Source organism: Anomaloglossus baeobatrachus, chromosome 6 (genome assembly GCF_048569485.1).
Source record: "Anomaloglossus baeobatrachus isolate aAnoBae1 chromosome 6, aAnoBae1.hap1, whole genome shotgun sequence".
Classification (NCBI taxonomy): domain Eukaryota; kingdom Metazoa; phylum Chordata; class Amphibia; order Anura; family Aromobatidae; genus Anomaloglossus; species Anomaloglossus baeobatrachus.
This window is the reverse complement of record NC_134358.1, coordinates 545,390,291-545,410,261: the sequence shown is the minus strand read 5'-3', so window position 1 is coordinate 545,410,261 and position 19,971 is coordinate 545,390,291. Positions and strand designations below refer to the sequence as shown.

At 45.4% G+C, this 19,971-nt stretch overlaps 1 protein-coding gene across 4 annotated transcripts in view; it reads right to left on the bottom strand.

Annotated features, from left to right (window-relative positions):
* Positions 1-19,971, bottom strand: part of CDK14 (cyclin dependent kinase 14) — a 629,746-nt gene that overhangs the window by 431,643 nt on the left and 178,132 nt on the right. The window contains exon 1 of one of the 4 annotated variants that reach the window (XM_075315631.1): positions 15,870-16,238. The exons of the other annotated variants lie outside the window; for them this stretch is intronic. The gene's annotated coding sequence lies outside the window, so the exon portion shown is untranslated. Of the gene's footprint in view, positions 1-15,869; positions 16,239-19,971 lie in introns of those variants that run through there. 4 annotated transcript variants of the gene reach the window in all.

The window sequence follows — 19,971 nt, the reverse complement described above, 5'->3', positions numbered from 1 at the left end:
TTAGCATTTGGAGATGCAGGGGTTTTTGTTTTATCATTTGCCTATATTTTCCTTCTGCTTGCTTTATATCCTCATTACAGCGGCAAGAATAGTGACCGAGCTGCAAGAACTATAAGGAGCATGCTGTGCAGCCTGCGCCGTGAGCGGGAGGAAGGAGAAGCTGTCATCAGCTATAGGCCGTTCTGTGATCCCGTTTTATCTGCCTCCAGCTATATAATAAAAGTGTCACATTTCATATTAATCCTCTCTTCTGATAATAAGATGACTGCTGGGCCTTCTCCTAGTCTACACAGTACAATATGAAATGGGGCAGGAAGAAAATCTTAAATACTTACAAGGAAATGTCATCAGAAAATGACCGATTATCAAAAAGTTTTTCAAAAATTCACAAAAACCTTATTTATGCAATGCTTCTTTCCCTATATCACAATCTGTAGTAAAAATAAAAATTCTGGCAATTTTTTGCATCGGCCACTGTAGCTTTTTTTTTTTAAACTATGGCTTCCTGTTTCAGAAAATGCACTTGCACATTAGTAGCAATAAATAGATTCTGACCTCATCTATATTGAGTCATCTAATGAGCATGTGCAAAAGAGTGATTGTGAAGGGAGAAGGAGCTATAACATCAACTGATACTGGTGGATCCTGTGTTATCAGTGTATATATATATATATATATATTATATATATATATATATATATATATATATATATATATATATATAGTACAGACCATAAGTTTGGACACACCCCATCTCTAGAACAGCTGTTAAGAGGAGACTTTGTGCAGCAGCCTTCATGGTAAAATAGCTGCTAGGAAACCACTACTAAGGGCAGGCACCAAGCAGAAGAGACTTGTTTGGGCTAAATAACACAAGGAATGGACCTTAGACCAGTGGAAATCTGTGCTTTGGTCTGAGGAGTCCAAATTTGAGATCTTTGGATCCAACCACTGTGTCTTTGTAGAAAAGGTGAACGGATGGACTCTACATGCCTGGTTACCACTATGAAGCATGAAGAGGAGGTGTGATGGTGTGGGGCTGCTGGTGACACTGTTGGGGATTTATTCATAATTGAAGGCATACAGAACCAGCATGGCTACCACAGCATCTTGCAGCGGCGTGCTATTCCATCCGGTTTGCATTTAGTTGGACCATCATTTATTTTTCAACAGGACAATGACCCCAAACACACCTCCAGGCTGTGTAAGGGCTATTTGACTAAGAAGGAGAGTGATGGGGTGCTACGCCAGATGACCCGGCCTCCACAGTCACCAGACCTGAACCCAATCGAGATGGTTTGGGGTGAGCTGGACCGCAGAGTGAAGGCAAAAGTGCCAACAAGTGCTAAGTATCTCTGGGAACTCCTTCAAGACTGTTGGAAAACCATTTCCGGTGACTACCTCTTGAAGCTCATCAAGAGAATGCCAAGAGTGTGCAAAGCAGTAATCAAAGCAAAAGGTGCCAATGTGAAGAACCTAGAATATAAGACATATTTTCAGTTGTTTCACACTTTAAGTATTTCATTCCACATGTTTTAATTCATAGTTTTGATGTCTTCAATGTGAATCTACAATTTTTAAAGTCATGAAAATAAAGAAAACTCTTTGAATGAGAAGTTGTGTCCAAACGTTTGGTCTGTACTATACACACACACACACAGCCTTGCAAGAGTATTCGACCCCTTGAACTTTTCAACCTCTTCCCACATTTCAGGCTTCAAAGATAAACATTTTAAGGTTATTATAAAGAAACAACAAGTGGGACACAATTGTGAAGTTGAACAATATTTATTGCTTATTTTAAACCTTCTTAAAAATAACTGAAAATTGGGGCGTGCAATATTATTCATCCCCTTTACTTCAGTGCAGCAAACTCACTCCAGAAATTTATTGAGGATCTCTGAATGATCCAATGTTGTCCTAAATGACTGATGATAAATATAATCCCCTGTGTGTAATCAAGTCTCCGTATAAATGCATCTGCTCTGTGATAGTCTCAGGGTTCTGTTTACAGCACAGAGAGCATCATGAAGACCAAGGAACACAACAGGCAGGTCCATGATACTGTTGTGGAGAAGTTTAAAATCGGATTTGGTTACAAAAAGATTTCCAAAACTTTAAAGAAGCACTGTGCAAGCGATCATATTGAAATGGAACGGTTATCATACCACTGCAAATCTACCAAGACCCGGCCGTCCAGCCAAACTTTCATCTCAAACAAGGAGGAGACTGATCAGAGATGCAGCCAAGAGGCCCATGATCCCTCTGGATGAGCTGCAGAGATCTACAGCTGAGGAGGGAGAGTCTGTCCATAGGACAACAATCAGTCGTACACTGCACAAATCTGGCCTTTATGGAAGAGTGGTAAGGAGAAACCATTTCTCAAATATATCCATAAAAAGTGTCATTTAAAGTTTGCCACAAGCCACCTGGGAGACACCAAACATGTGGAAGAAGGGGCTCTGGTCAGATGAAACCAAAATCAAACTTTTTGGCCACAATGCCAAACTATATGTTTGGCGTCAAAGCAACACAGCTCATCACCCTGAGCACACCATCCCCACTGTCACACATGGTGAAGGCAGCATCATGGTTTGGGCCTGCTTTTTTTCAGCAGGGACAGGGAAGATGGTTAAAACTGATGGGAAGATGGATGGAGCCAAATACAGGACAATTCTTGAAGAAAACCTGTTGGAGTCTGCAAAAGACCTGAGACTTGGACAGAGATTTGTCTTCCAACAAGACAATGATCCCAAACATAAAGCAAAATCTACAATGGAACGGTTCACAAATAATCGTATCCAGGTGTTAGAATGGCCAAGTCACAGTCCAGACCTGAACCCAATCGAGAATCTGTGGAAAGATCTGAAAACTGCTGTTTACAAACGCTCTCCATCCAACCTCACTCAGCTCCAGCTGTTTACAAAGGAAGAATGGGCGAGAATTTCAGTCTCTCCATGTGCAAAACAGATAGACACATACCCCAAGAGACTTGTGCTGTAATTGCAGCAAAAGGTGGCGCTACAAAGTATTAACTGAAAGGGGATGAATAATATTGCACGCCCCAATTTTCAGTTATTTTTTAAAAAAAAGTTAAAATAAGCAATAAATTTCGTTCAACTTCACAATTGTGTCCACTTGTTGTTGATTCTTCACCAGAATATTAAAAGTTTTATCATCTTTATGTTTGAAGGCTGAAATGTGGAAAAAGGTTGAAAAATTCAAGGGGGCCAAATACTTTTGCAAGGCAGTGTGTGTGTGTGTGTGTGTGTGTGTCAGTCATTACAATCCTGTCTGTGATGATGACGACGAGTCTGCTGAAAAATCTTCCGGAAAGACAGAAAGTAGGAGTCTAAAATAAACAAAGAAAATTATCAGTTCACCCTTAGAGGCTTGTAAGTTATAGTCCATTTCATATTACCCATTGAGACCAGATTAGAAACTGATGCACGGATCCATGTGGCTAGCATCCACAACATGAGGAGAACATAAAAGATGAGGCCCAGCAAAGAAATAAAACTTGTCTTTATTTAAAAACGTGTTTAAAACATGGTGAGACTAAAATACAATGACTCCTGATGCGTTTCTGACAGGGTCCTTAATCATAGGATCAACCTATGATTAAGCTGTCATTAACCCCTCATATTACCCCGTTGCCACTACTCCACTGCAATCGGCATGAGTCGAGTTAAGTGCTGGGATTGTTGCATCTAATGGATGTGACAATTCTGGGCAGCTGTGGTCTGATATTTTTAGGCTGGGTGGCCCAATAAACATTGCCCTCCCGAGCCTGAGTATACCAGCCCTCAGCTGTAGGCTTTATCTTGGCTGGGGACTGCACACCATTTATTTATTTTTTGAATTTGTGTAGGGCAGTTGTTTGTGGTTCCCAGTGTGTGTGTGTGGTGTGTTGTGTTGTGCAGTGCGTGCGCGTGTGTGTGTTGGGGGGAGGTGTGCACTTCCCATCGTGCTCCATCCCCCATGCAGCGCACTCCCCATCGTGCTCCATCCCCTATGCTGCGCACCCCCCATCGTGCTCCATCTCCCATCCTGCGCACTCCCAAACGTGCTCCATCCGCCATGCAGCGCACTCCCCATTGTGCTCCATCCCCCATGCTGCGCACTCCCAAACGTGCTCCATCCGCCATGCTGCGCACTCCCCATCGTGCTCCATCCCCCATGCTGCGCACTCCCAAACGTGCTCCATCCCCCATGCTGCGCACTCCCAAACGTGCTCCATCCGCCATGCTGCGCACTCCCAAACGTGCTCCATCCCCCATGCAGCGCACTCCCCATCGTGCTCCATCCCCTATGCTGCGCACCCCCCATCGTGCTCCATCCGCCATGCTGCGCCAGCATCAGCCTCTCTACCCGCAGCATCAGCCTCTCTGCCCGCAGCATCAGCCTCTCTCCCCGCAGCATCAGCCTCTCTCCCCGCAGCATCAGCCTCTCTGTCCCCAGCATCAGCCTCTCTGTCCCCAGCATCAGCCTCTCTGTCCCCAGCATCAGCCTCTGTCCCCAGCATCAGCCTGTCCCCAGCATCAGCCTCTCTCCCCGCAGCATCAGCCTCTCTCCCCGCAGCATCAGCCTCTCTCCCCGCAGCATCAGCCTCTCTCCCCGCAGCATCAGCCTCTCTCCCCGCAGCATCAGCCTCTCTCCCCGCAGCATCAGCCTCTCTCCCCGCAGCATCAGCCTCTCTGTCCCCAGCATCAGCCTCTCTGTCCCCAGCATCAGCCTCTCTGTCCCCAGCATCAGCCTCTCTGTCCCCAGCATCAGCCTCTCTCATCCCAGCATCAGCCTCTCTGTCCCCAGCATCAGCCTCTCTGTCCCCAGCATCAGCCTCTCTGTCCCCAGCATCAGCCTCTCTGTCCCCAGCATCAGCCTCTCTGTCCCCAGCATCAGCCTCTCTGTCCCCAGCATCAGCCTCTCTGTCCCCAGCATCAGCCTCTCTGTCCCCAGCATCAGCCTCTCTGTCCCCAGCATCAGCCTCTCTCATCCCAGCATCAGCCTCTCTCATCCCAGCATCAGCCTCTCTCATCCCAGCATCAGCCTCTCTCATCCCAGCATCAGCCTCTCTCATCCCAGCATCAGCCTCTCTCATCCCAGCATCAGCCTCTCTCATCCCAGCATCAGCCTCTCTCATCCCAGCATCAGCCTCTCTCATCCCAGCATCAGCCTCTCTCATCCCAGCATCAGCCTCTCTCATCCCAGCATCAGCCTCTCTCATCCCAGCATCAGCCTCCCCATCCCAGCCTTCCTGTTACGAACCAGCGCCGCCATAGTCGCAAGCAGCCTGCTGCGGTTCCTGTTGCGCCCAGGCGCCGGCTGCCATTCTTGGCCGTGCCTCGGGTGGTCCAGTTGGCTGTTCCTTCCACCACGTCTAAGTGTGGAGAGGCGGCTGGTGCGCATGCGTGCGCCGATTTGCCCCAGACAGAGTTTAAGCCCGGTGTTTTGCCTAGTGAGCATGCTCAGCCTGTTTGTGTTATGTCTGAGACTAAGTCCTCAGTTCAGGCTACTGAGCATGCTCAGGTACTTAGTGCATCAGAGGCTAGGTCCGGTAAGGACCTCACTGAGCATGTCCGTGAGGTGGCAGGTCCTGATAGGGCAGAGGGTGTCAGGTGTCCTGATGACGTGGCAACTCCGGACTGGCTCACAGAGGCCCGCCCCTATGATCTGGCACCTCAGTATTGGTCGTCGGACGATGACTGGTGAAGTGTTTGGGGCGTGGCTGCTATGAGGTCATCAATGACGTGGCGGTTCCAGATAGGTCGCATGTGACGTCACCGATGACATGGCACTCTGCTATTGGACCTTGGTGGTTCCACCCTGGGTTTGGGGCGGACCCAGGTTATAAAAGGGGCTGGAGACAACATGGAGGTGCCCAGTCTTCACATTTGCTCAGTCAGAGCACACCTCCATGTTAGAGCCTCATTGCGGCATAAGCCTATGTTGGGAAGCGATAGGTAGGGTTAGGCGAACGGTGCCTGTCACGCCAAGATTCGTGGCTCGGCACATCAGGGTCAGGCGCCGTGCTTCCCTCCTGCCGTTCCAGTCTTGCTATAGCAGTCCAGTGGCGTTAACTGGGCTGTGGCTGCTGTGCTTCCTGTCCGATTGTGCCCCCTACGCACACGGACAACGCACCTGCTGTGCCACCTGTCTGATTGTGCCCCCTACGCACACGGACAACGCACCTGCTGCACCACCTGTCCGATTGTGCCCCTACGCACACGGACAACGCACCTGCTGCGCCACCTGTCCGGTTGTGCCCCCTACGCGCACGGACAGCGTACTCCAGGACCCCTGTGGAGTTAACAGGGTGTTCCTTATTTTCCTCGGCTTCCCGGTCAACGCTACTGGTGTACCCATCTGGCCTGACGTGTCCTACACACACGTGGCCAGTCGAGAGGTGGCCAGAAACGCTAATCGGAGGAACGCTCGGCCTGACGTGTCCTACACACGTGGCCGACAGGGCGCTTTCGTGGCGGTCTTCCGGTCAACGCTACCTGGTTACCACCCGGCCTGACGTGTTTCCTGCACACGTGGTTGGTGTAGCGCTAGGTGCACCAAAACGCTAATCGGGTTGTCGTCCGGTCTGACGTGTCCCAACACACGTGACCGGTTCCCAGAGTTCCTGGGTTATCTCAGAGCCATCCAGCTCTATAGTCTCCGCCTAACCCTCAGGTGCCAGCAGCTCCATTGTCATCTGGAGCACGGTGGGCCCCGACTGGCGATTAGGATATATACCCCCTGGTCCTAATCTGCCGGTTCCCCCGTAACACTTCCCCAGGATCAGCCTCTCTCCTCCCAGCCTCCTCCAGCACGCCATGCTCCTCTGCCGACACTCACAGATCCGATCGCATACACTCACACACACCGACACACACCCGATCGCATACACTCACACACACCCGATCGCATACACTCACGTACACACACATTGACGATATTGCACATACGCGCTCATACTTGCAACATCCGGAGATACCACATGCTTCTGGCCATGTGATCCTCCGACAGGTCCTGGAAGGTCACAACAGCACAGTATCGAGGCCGAGAAGCAAGCGATATCGCCGGATGCTGTGAGTGTGTGGATGCGATGTGTGTGTGAGGTGTTTGTGAGAGTGAGTGCGATCTGATGTGTGTGTATGTGTGTGTGTGTGCTGTTATGTGTGTGCGTGTGGATCTTCCGCCGCTGCAGGACCTTGATGTGCTGGTAACTATGCTAGCATGGTTACCAGCTGGTAACTATGCTAGCATGGTTACCAACGTATCCCGTCCCCCGCTCGCACGGGAGCCCACACCAGCATACGGCGGCAAGGCCAGCAATGCGAGGGTAAGTGTCGGCTGGGTTGGCGGCGTACGCTGATGTGGGCTCCCGTTGGGGGGGGGGTACAGTACTCACCTGGGAGTCGTGGCTCCGTGAAGTGTCAGTTCGGGGATATGCGGGGGGGGGGCGGGGCCAGAGCTAGCGTGCATTGCGTGAGGGGGGCGGGGCGGGGCGTGGCCGAGTTGCCAATGCCTGCAGGGTGCCGGGGCGAGAGGCCAATCTGTGGGGGGGCGGAGCCTGGGCGAGCGGCTGGCCAATCCGTGTGGGGGCGCAGCCTGGGCGAGCAGCCAATCCGTGTGGGGGGGCGGGGCCATGGAGAGCCCAGCGGCCAATCAGCTTTGTGTCACCGTAAGGACACAATTTTGGAGCATGACAGACAGACAGACAGAATAAGGCAATTATATATATATATATATATACACATATACATATATATATATACACATATACATATATATATATATACACATATACATATATATATATATATATATATATATATATATATATATATACACATATACATATATATATATATACATATATACACATATATATATATATATACATATATACACATATACACATATATATATATATATATATATATATACATATATACACATATATATATATATATATACATATATACACATATATATACATATATATATATATACATATATATATACATATATACACACATATATATATATATATATATACATATATATATATATATATATATCACACATACATACATCAGTGTATATTATATATATTATACATATATTTATAGATACACACATTGTTATATATTATATATATATATATATACACTGTATAATATATATACTGTATAATATATATACACTGTATAATATATATGCACTGTATAATATATATGCACTGTATAATATATATACAGTATAATTATATATATATATATTATAATATATATATATATATATATATATATATATATATATATATATCAAATCAAATCAAATCAAATAAGCTTTATTGGCAGGACCAAATACAAATTAGTTTTGCCAAAGCAAGTGTACATTAGGGCCTGGGGCTGTGGGGATGGTGGGTGGGGATTGTAGGAAGGATGGATGGGGCACATCCAGGGTGGGGACTGTGGGGGCACTTCTAGGATGGGGGCTATGGAAGTCCATGGCTTATGATGGGGCATATCCACGGTGGGGACTGTGGTAACGGTGGATGGGGCATATCCAGGGTGGGGATTGGGGGGCCACATCTGGGATGGGGGGCTATGGAAGTCCATGGCTTATCATAGTTCTCTTTCTCGAAGTCTATGACATTCGCTCACATACCGCGCTGCTATCTCCACTGCGCTCTCTTCTTCCCCCAGCAGGATATGGTCTATATATATATTTATTTATATATTATACACACACACAAACACACACACACACACAAAAGTGTGAAACAACTGAAAATATGTCTTATATTCTAGGTTCTTCAAAAGTAGCCACCTTTTGCTTTGATTACTGATTTGCACACTCTTGGCATTCTCTTGATGAGCTTCAAGAGGTAGTCACCGGAAATGGTTTTCCAACAGTCTTGAAGGAGTTCCCAGAGATGCTTAGCACTTGTTGGCTCATTTGCTTTCACTGTGCGGTCCAGCTCACCCCAAACCATCTCGATTGGGTTCAGGTCTGGTGACTGTGGAGGCCAGGTCATCTGGCGTAGCACCCCATCACTCTCTCCTTCTTAGTCAAATAGCCCTTACACAGCCTGGAGGTGTGTTTGGGGTCATTGTCCTGTTGAAAAATAAATGATGGTCCAACTGAACGAAAACCGGATGGAATAGCATGCCGCTGCAAGATTCTGTGGTAGCCATGCTGGTTCTGTATGCCTTCAATTTTGAATAAATCCCCAACAGTGTCACCAAAGCATCCCCACACCATCACATCTCCTCCTCCATGCTTCACGGTGGGAACCAGCCATGTAGAGTCCATCCGTTCACCTTTTCTACAAAGACACGGTGGTTGGATCCAAAGATCTCAAATTTGGACTCATCAGACCAAAGCACAGATTTCCACTGGTCTAATGTCCATTCCTTGTGTTCTTTACCCAAAGAAGTCTCTTCTGCTTGTTGCCTGTCCTTAGCAGTGGTTTCCTAGCAGCTATTTTACCATGAAGGCTGCTGCACAGAGTCTCCTCTTAATAGTTATTCTAGAGATGAGAAGGTGTGTCCAAACATTTGGCCTGTACTGTGTGTGTATATGTATATATATGTGTGTGTGTATATGTATGTGTGTATGTATGTATGTATGTATGTGTGTATGTGTATGTATGTATGTATGTATGTATGTATGTATGTATGTATGTATGTATGTATGTGTATATGTATGGATGTATGTATGTATGTGTATGTATGTATGTATGTATATGTGAATGTATATGTGTGTGTTTGTGTGTGTATGTATGTATGTGTGTATGTATGTATGTATGTGTGTATGTATGTATGTATGTATGTATGTATGTATGTATGTATGTATGTATGTATGTATGTATGTGTGTGTGTGTATGTAGATAGATAATCACAAAAAACCTGACAGCTCATTTTCTTTAATACCTTTTTTGCAGATATCTATCCTTTATTATGTATTCTACAAGGTGTCTGAACTAGATGAACAATGCAAGATCAGGCTCGGACTGGCCCACCGGAGAGCAGGAGAATCCTCTGGTGGGCCCCCTTTGCAGTAATATGTCATTTACCCCAAAAACATGATCAGTAGTTGGCACAATTTACTTGTTTCACTATGTACAGACAAAGGAAACATCTCATCATTCATTTTACAAACTACCCAGTATATTATTATATAGAGGCACAGGTAAAGTTGTGAATGTAATATTTGCATGTAGTTGATCAGTGGTCCCCATAGTCAATGTTACTGGTGGCCCCTGCCGCCCCAGTCTGACACTGTGGTGTAAAGAGAACGTGAAAAGAGACTGTAGCTGTAGATTTGTTACACTGTATCTATTATTCCATGTGAATGCTACATTTCCTTTTCCCTCCGAGCCAGAGCGACCGCACGTAACACTGAGGACAGACCCAGAACCTCCTGTTGACACAGATTATTTTGGTCACTGCCCCTGAAGGAAATCCATGAGCGTAATTAAATTCCATCTTTACTTATAATTAATTCTTAATTATTTCTTATAGCTGGAGGTCGCAGCCGCCGCACATGGCGCCCCCGTCTCGCCCACATTTATTACATTTACGACACAATCTTAACATTTCACATTTCTTAATGGCATTGGATCCAGTTTGATCTGATGACGGGGCGTGAACTCGGTCGATCAATGGACGTGTATTGTTTAAGTCAGGAGATTTACAAGAGTTATAGTGGATTAGAAAAACATCATCTAAAAACGTTGTATGGGTTTGTAATGGGTATTACAGCTCAGATCAAATGAAATGAATGAGCTGCAATACCAGACACAGCCTGCAGACACGGGTGGCGCTGTTTTTGTAAGGAAGAAGCATTTTTTTTTCTAATTTGGTGCAACCCCATTTAATTCTAAATGTCTAAAAGGGAAAATACTACTTAAGCGCTGTTTTGGTGAAGATTTTATATATTTTATTTTAGGTTTTTTTTAGGCTATAGCTTAACCCCTTGTTGCCAACAATCCTAGTTCTCAGTGGGAATTATACATAAATCCAAACTGGGATTTGACTTATGGAAATATTTGGCTTGCATATTATAGGAGTTGCCTCCTTTTTAAGAATCTCAGAGGAGAGAGATTGGCGTAATGTCCATAGGTTAATATGGTTACTAGCATCACCATAGGGATACCGTATATGGCTACTAGCATCACCATAGGGATATATGGCTACTAGCATCACCATAGGGATATATGGCTACTAGCATCACCATAGGGATATATGGCTACTAGCATCACCATAGGGATATATGGCTACTAGCATCACCATAGGGATATATGGCTACTAGCATCACCATAGGGATATATGGCTACTAGCATCACCATAGGGATATATGGCTACTAGCATCACCATAGGGATATATGGCAACTAGCATCACCATAGGGATATATGGCAACTAGTATCATCATAGGGATATATGGCTACTAGTATCATGGATATATGGTTACTAGCATCACCATAGTGATATATGGTTACTAGCATCACCATAGGGATATATGGCTACTAGCATCACCATAGGGATATATGGCTACTAGCATCACCATAGGGATATATGGCTACTAGCATCACCATAGGGATATATGGCTACTAGCATCACCATAGGGATATATGGCTACTAGCATCACCATAGGGATATATGGCTACTAGCATCACCATAGGGATATATGGCTACTAGCATCACCATAGGGATATATGGCTACTAGCATCACCATAGGGATATATGGCAACTAGTATCATCATAGGGATATATGGCTACTAGTATCATGGATATATGGTTACTAGCATCACCATAGTGATATATGGTTACTAGCATCACCATAGGGATATATGGCTACTAGCATCACCATAGGGATATATGGCTACTAGCATCACCATAGGGATATATGGCAACTAGCATCACCATAGGGATATATGGCAACTAGTATCATCATAGGGATATATGGCTACTAGTATCATGGATATATGGTTACTAGCATCACCATAGTGATATATGGTTACTAGCATCACCATAGGGATATATGGCTACTAGCATCACCATAGGGATATATGGCTACTAGCATCACCATAGGGATATATGGCTACTAGCATCACCATAGGGATATATGGCTACTAGCATCACCATAGGGATATATGGCTACTAGCATCACCATAGGGATATATGGCTACTAGCATCACCATAGGGATATATGGCTACTAGCATCACCATAGGGATATATGGCTACTAGCATCACCATAGGGATATATGGCAACTAGTATCATCATAGGGATATATGGCTACTAGTATCATGGATATATGGTTACTAGCATCACCATAGTGATATATGGTTACTAGCATCACCATAGGGATATATGGCTACTAGTATCACCATAGGGATATATGGCTACTAGCATCACCATAGGGATATATGGCTACTAACATCACCATAGGGATATATGGCTACTGGTATCATCATAGGAATATATGGCAACTAGTATCATGATCGGGCGTTATGGTTACTAGTATCATCATAGGGCTTTATGGTTACTAGTATCATCATAGGGCTTTATGGTTACTAGTATCATCATAGGGCTTTATGGCTACTAGTATCACCATAGGGATATATGGTTACCAGTATTACCATATGGTTATACTGTCACTAGGATTCCCATTGGGTTATACAGTCACCAGGATCATCATAGGGTTATATGGTCACTAGGATTCCCATTGGGTTAAATCATCACTAGGAATACCATAGAGTTATATGGTCACTAGGACCACCATAGGATTGTACGGTCACTAGGAACACTATAGGGTTAAATGGTCACTAGGAACACCATAGGGTTATATGATCCTAAGATCACCATAGGGTTCAATTGCCATTAGAATCACCCCAAAGTTCAATTTTACTAGTATGACCATACAATCACTAGGATCACCATATGGTCTAATGTTAACTAGGCTCATCCTAGGATTCAATGGTCACTAGGATCACCATAAGGTTCAGAGATAACGAATTTAATAACTGTGATCATTATAAGCTTAATAAAAAAAAAAAACAAAAAAAACCACATGGGACGTCTTATTATTGAAGCCAAAATATGAATGCCACATGTTCTATAAAGGAACTATGACAACTCTGGTGAATCCTGACAAACTCTGAAGGACCTTATGGACTTATATTGGGAACTCAAGGTTGGAGTCTTTGTGACAGCAAAAATAGTGATGGAGACTTCTGTTAAAAATCTCTGAAAACCTAACAAACTGGTGAAAACATAACAGCATTAGTGCAAAATGAGGCGGAAAGATTAGTTCATTCTCTGCAATTATGATCCATGATGTCATAAAAGATATGACATCATGGCCGTCATGTGATTTTCTGACATCTCTGACCAGTCAAAAAATCATTGCTGGATCCATTTCTTCTTATAAGATGCAAAAGACAGAGTTTATGTTACTCTAAGAAATTGCCCGACTTTTACGTTGCACTTACATAATTGAAAAACTAATATATCATACGTGTCATAGATTAGAATAAGCCAGCGAAGACCACCGGTTCCTCTAGATTCATCCATCTCCCTGTGTTTTATGCTTCGATATGCTAGGTCACATACCAATATTGGCTTCCCATAAAACTATTTCTCATAATGTTCTGGACCCAATATATCAAGGGGGCGGACAACTTCATATACTTGGAAGCTGCTACAATCAATACTGGCCCAAGATATGCTGACAGCCAACATCTTAGGTTATTCCTTTGCTCCTGTAAATAACCAACTTCTTTGATGATTTGTATGATGATGACAACATTTTTAAACTCTACGGGATCCCGAATTTCTGGACCCAGAATGAGCTGCAGCGTCAGCTTTTTCGAGGTCTCAGAGTGGTGCTTTAATAATTCACTGACGCCAAAATTTGAGCCTTTATGACCATTCCTCTTTAAAACCACCGATCGGCAGCTCAACTTTTTTCGGCGCTACCACCTAACAAATTATATTTTAATGACCAAAGATCGCGCCCTTAATAAGTCTAGTGATAAAGCTTCCCAAAGAACCTACCCAAAATTGAGACATATTTAAGCATTTTCCCCAGTGGTCAAAAATCTGAGCCATAAGGGGAATGCCTTAGGCTAGTTTCACACATCCGGCTTTTCGCCGGTTTGCCGGATTCGGTGCACGCCAGTACAGTGGCAGCGCAACAAGCTCCGGTCACATGCTGTCTTGTGACCCGGAAGTTACAGCGCTGCCACTGTACTGTATACACTGTACTGGCATGCGCCAAATCCAGCAAACCGGCGAAAAGCCGGATGTGTGAAACTAGCCTTACAAGTTAGGATTCATATTCTAATGGAACCCTCCAGGGCGCCAAGTCAAAATCTGTTTAATTCTTTTTGAAGCTATTGAGATTTTTTTTCATGAATGGCTTAACTGATCCTGATTTAGAGTAAGAGTCAGGGGTCTTTCTCTGTGGTCACAAATCTGACCCATAAAAAGGGAGGTCCTTTACAAGTTGGGGTCCATATTCTGATGGAACCCTCCAAGGCGCTAAATCGAAAACTGTTTTATTCTTTTTGAAGTCATTTAGAGTCTTCATGCATGACTACCCTGATCCTGCTTTAGGGTAAGGGTCGGGGGCTTTCTTCGTAGTCACAAATCTGAGCCATAAAGGGAGTCACTTTGTAAGCTGGGGTTCATATGCTGATGGAACTCTACAAGGCGCTAAATCGAAATCTGTTTAATTCTTTTTGAAGCTATTTACAGTTTTTATGAATGACTACCCTGATTCTGATGTAGGGTAAAAGTTGGGGGGGGGGGGGGGGGGGAATTTCTCCATGGTCACAAATCTGATCCGTGAAGAGAGTCCCTGTAGTTGAGTCGAATAGTCTGATGAGACCCTTCAAGATCCTAAATCAAAATCAGTTTAAATGTTTCTTAAAGCCACTTGGAGTTTTTATGAAGGACTACACTCGTCCTGATTTAGGTAAGAGTTGGGGGGGTTCTCTGTGGTCACAAATCTGAGTTGTACCTTTACAAGTTGGGGTTCATATTCTGAAGGAACCCTCCAAGACGCTAAATAGAGATCTGTTTAATTCCTCTTGAAACCATTTAGGAGTTTATCTGAATGACTACCCTGATCCTGATTTAGGGTAAGAGTGGGGAGGGGCTTTCTCCGTGGTCACAAATCTGAGCCGCAAAGAGAGTTCCTTACAAGTTAGGGTTCTTATTCTCATGGAACCCTCCAGGACACTAAGTCGAATTAGACCTTCAAATGCGCCAAATCGAAATCAGTTTCATGTTTCTTGAAGCCATTTAGAGTTTTTCCGAATGACTACCCTGATCCTGATTTAGGGTAAGAGTCGGGGTTCCAGGGCGACACCATTTTACTACATGCTCAATCTTATAACAGGGACTTGAGGTTCACATAACTCGTACAAATGCAATGGTAGCAGCAATGTAGAAAAAAGCAGGAAGAATTCATGATCGTTCCATTTTACAAGCCCGATCCTAGTGGTGGTGGTGGAGGCAACACTCCCATCGTCTTCTGCATGCAATCACTTGGGCTACAGAGCTTAAAGTGGTCTCTTACGACCACTTAGGGGATGAGTCAAGGTGTATAAGAAAAAAGAGCAAGAACTGGTTGTTGTTTTCTCGTCTTTCGATGTAAGGAGGTTTCCGTGAGGTGCAGTCCTATGGGACCCCCGAGCTTGGGAATATATCAGATTCACGCTGTGAATAATTTACAATAAGGCTTGCACGGCAGCGGCTCAGAGATACGGATAAGGCGTGTGAGGTCTATAGGGAGCGGTGTGTACTATTAGGTCCGGAGATGCAGATAAATATGCACCTTAATAAATACTGACTCACCGTTGTGCCGAGCTCGGAACTGGCGGCTTCATCTACAACTCCTGGTCATGTCTCCTTCTGTGGTCGCCAACGGGGCACAGCGATTGCAGCCAGGCCGGTGTCATCCAGCAAATGAATTCACAACATGTTACTGCTCGAGCGAGCTGGAATGGGAAGGACGTACTACACGGCGCAGAGAGAGAGGGGGAATCACAGGCAGCAAACAGGGAAATCTCAACAGGCAGATTATATTCTCATAGGATTCCCCGGCATCACGCCTAGATGAGCAGAGACAAAATAATAGCTGGCTGCCCAAGATTTCCCCGCCGTGCCACCTAAATGGACAGCAAGGCTTTTGCAAAAAGAGGAAAGGATGCACCTTCCTATGGAGCAGCAAGGAATCAGCCAACACTGGTGCCTGCAGAAGTAAAGCAGCCAGAGACGTATATACAGAGTGACAATATACAATGCACTAGGATGATATAAAAATAAGGGGGGGGGGGGCATCACCCAGCTTATCCAGGAGAGGCTAATCACTGCAACGTGTATATACAACTGGATGAATCAGCAAGTTCTGCCATTCAGGGGCCTAGAAAAGTCTACTGATAATTCAAATAGTAGCAGTACTTTCAGATATATTATTTCCACCCAACTTTCCCAGGTACAGATAAACCTAAGAAACATTAGAGCAGATGTACAAATTAATTTCCCTACAGGAAAGAGAGACACATGTGAAAGTGACCGTACGGAAGTCATTTTTTGTTCACATAGTAAAATATCTGACACCGTATAAATGTCCCCACAGTACATTCCCCCCACACACAGTATAATGTCCCCACAGTACATTACCACCACACACAGTATGATGTCCCCACAGTACATTACCCCCCACACACACACAATATGATGTCGATAGTACATTCCCCCAACACACAGTATGATGTCCCCATAGTAAATTCCCTCACACAGTTTGATGTCCCCACAGTACATCCCCCCCACACAGTATGATGTCCCCACAGTACATTCCCCCCACACACACAGTATGATGTCCCCAGAGTAGATTCCCTCACACACAGTTTGATGTCCCCACAGTACATCCCCCCCCCCACACAGTATGATGTCTCCGCAGTACATTGCCCCCACACACAGTATGATGTTCCCAGAGTAGATTCCCTCACACACAGTTTGCTATCCCCACAGTACATTGCCCCCACACACAGTATGATGTCCCCACAGTACATTTCCCCCAGACACAGTATGATGTCTCCGCAGTACATTCCCCCCACACGCAGTATGATGTTCCCACAGTACATCCCCCACAGTACATTCCCCTCACATACAGTATGATATTCCCACAAAACATTCCCCCCACACACACAGTATGATGCAACCGCAGTACATCCCCCCCCAACACAGTATGAAGTCCCAAAAAGTACATTCCTCCACACACAGTATAATGTCCCAACAGTACATTCCCCCCACACACAGTATGAAGTCCCGTAAGTACATTACCCCCCCCCCCCACACACACACACACAGTATGATGTCCCCACACACAGTATGATATCCCCACAATACATTCCACACACACATAGTATGCCCATAGATTCCCTCACACATAGTTTGCTGTCCCCACAGTACATTCCCCACACACACAGTATGATGTCCCCACAGTACATTCCCCACACACAGTATGAAGTCCCGAAAGTACATTACCCCCCACACACAGTATGATGTCCCCACACACAGTATGATATTTCCACAGTACAATCCCTTCACACATAGTATTATGTATTAACAGTACACTCCTAACACAGTATGAAATTCCAAAAAGTACAGTCTCCCCACACAGTATGGTGTTGAGAAAGTACATTTCCCCACAGACCGTATAATGTCCCAACAGTACATTCCCCAAACACACAAAATGAAGTCCCGAAAGTAGATTACCCCCTCCACACAGGATGATGCCCCCACTGTATATTCCCCCACATACAGTATGATGTCCCCACTGTACATTCCCCCCACACACCGTATGATGTCCCCCACAGTACATTCCCCCCCCACACAGTATGATTTCCCCACAGTACATTCCCCCACACACACACAGTATGATGTCCCCACAGTACATTCCCCCCACACACAGTATGATGTCCCCACAGTTCATTCCCCCCACACACAGTATGATGTCCCAACAGTACATTCCCCCCCACACACAGTATGATGTCTCCGCAGTACATTCCCCCCACACACAGTATGATGTTCCCATAGATTCCCTCACACACAGTTTGCTGTCCCCACAGTACATTCCCCACACACACAGTATGATGTCCCCACAGTACATTCTCCACACACACACAGTATGATGTCCCCACAGTTCATTCCCCCCACACACAGTATGAAGTCCCCACAGTACATTCCCCCCCACACACAGTATGATGTCTCCGCAGTACATTCCCCCCACACACAGTATGATGTTCCCACAGTACATCCCCCACAGTACATTCCCCTCACATACAGTAGGATATTCCCACAAGACATTCCCCCCACATACAGTATGATGCGACCACAGTACATCCCCCCACACAGTATGAAGTCCCAAAAAGTACATTCCTCCACACACAGTATAATGTCCCAACAGTACATTCCCCCCACACAGTGTATGAAGTCCCGAAAGTACATTACCCCCCCACACACACTGTATGATGTCCCCACACACAGTTTGATATCCCCGCAATACATTCCCGACACACACAGTATGATGTCCCCACAGTACATTCCCCCCACACACAGTATGATGTCTCCGCAGTACATTCCCCCCACATACAGTATGATGCAACCACAGTACATCCCCCCACACAGTGTGAAGTCCCAAAAAGTACATTCCTCCACACACAGTATAATGTCCCAACAGTACATTCCCCCCACACAGTATGAAGTCCCGAAAGTACATTATCCCCTCACCCAGACTGTATGATGTCCCCACACACAGTATGATATCCCCGCAATACATTCCCCACACACACAGTATGATATTCGCACAGTACAATACCCTCACACATAGTATGATGTCCCCAGAGTACATTCCCCACACACAGTATGATGTTCCCACAGTACATCCCCCGCAGTACATTCCCCTCACATACAGTATGATGCAACCACAGTACATCCCCCCCACACAGTATGAAGTCCCAAAAAGTACATTCCAACACACACAGTAATGTCCCAACAGTAAATTCCCCCGACACACAGTATGAAGTCCCTAAAGTACATTACCCCCACACACACAGTATGATGTCCCCACAAACAGTATGATATTCCCACAGTACAAACCCCTCACACATAGTATGATGTATCAACAGTACACTCCCAACATACAGTATGAAATTCCAAAAAGAACAGTCTCCACACACAGTATGGTGTTGAGAAAGTACATATCCCCACAGACCGTATAATGTCCCAACAGTTCATTCCCCCAACACACAAAATGAAGTCCCGAAAGTACATTACCCCCTCCACACAGGATGATGTCTCCACTGTATATTCCCCCCCACACACCGTATGATGTCCCCACAGTACATTCCCCCCACACACAGTATGATGTCCCCACTGTACATTTCCCCCCCCACACACAGTATGATGTCCCCACAGTACATTTCCCCCATACACAGTATAATGTCCCCACAGTACATTACCCCCACACACAGTATGATGTCGACAGTAGATTCCCCCCACACACAGAATGATGTCCCCACAGTACATTCCCTCCACATACAGTATGCTGTCCCCACAGTACATTCCCCCCACACAGTATGATGTCCCCACAGTACATTCCCCCACACACAGTATGATGTCCCCACAGTATATTCCCCCCACAGTACATTCCCCCCACACACAGTATGATGTCCCCACAGTACATTCCCCCACACACAGTATGATGTCCCCACAGTATATTCCCCCCACACACAGTATGATGTCCCCACAGTATATTCCCCCCACACACAGTATGATGTCCCCACAGTATATTCCCCCCACACACAGTATGATGTCCCCACAGTACATTCCCCTCACCCACAGTATGATGTCTCTGCAGTATATTCCCCCCGCACACAGTATGATGTTCCCA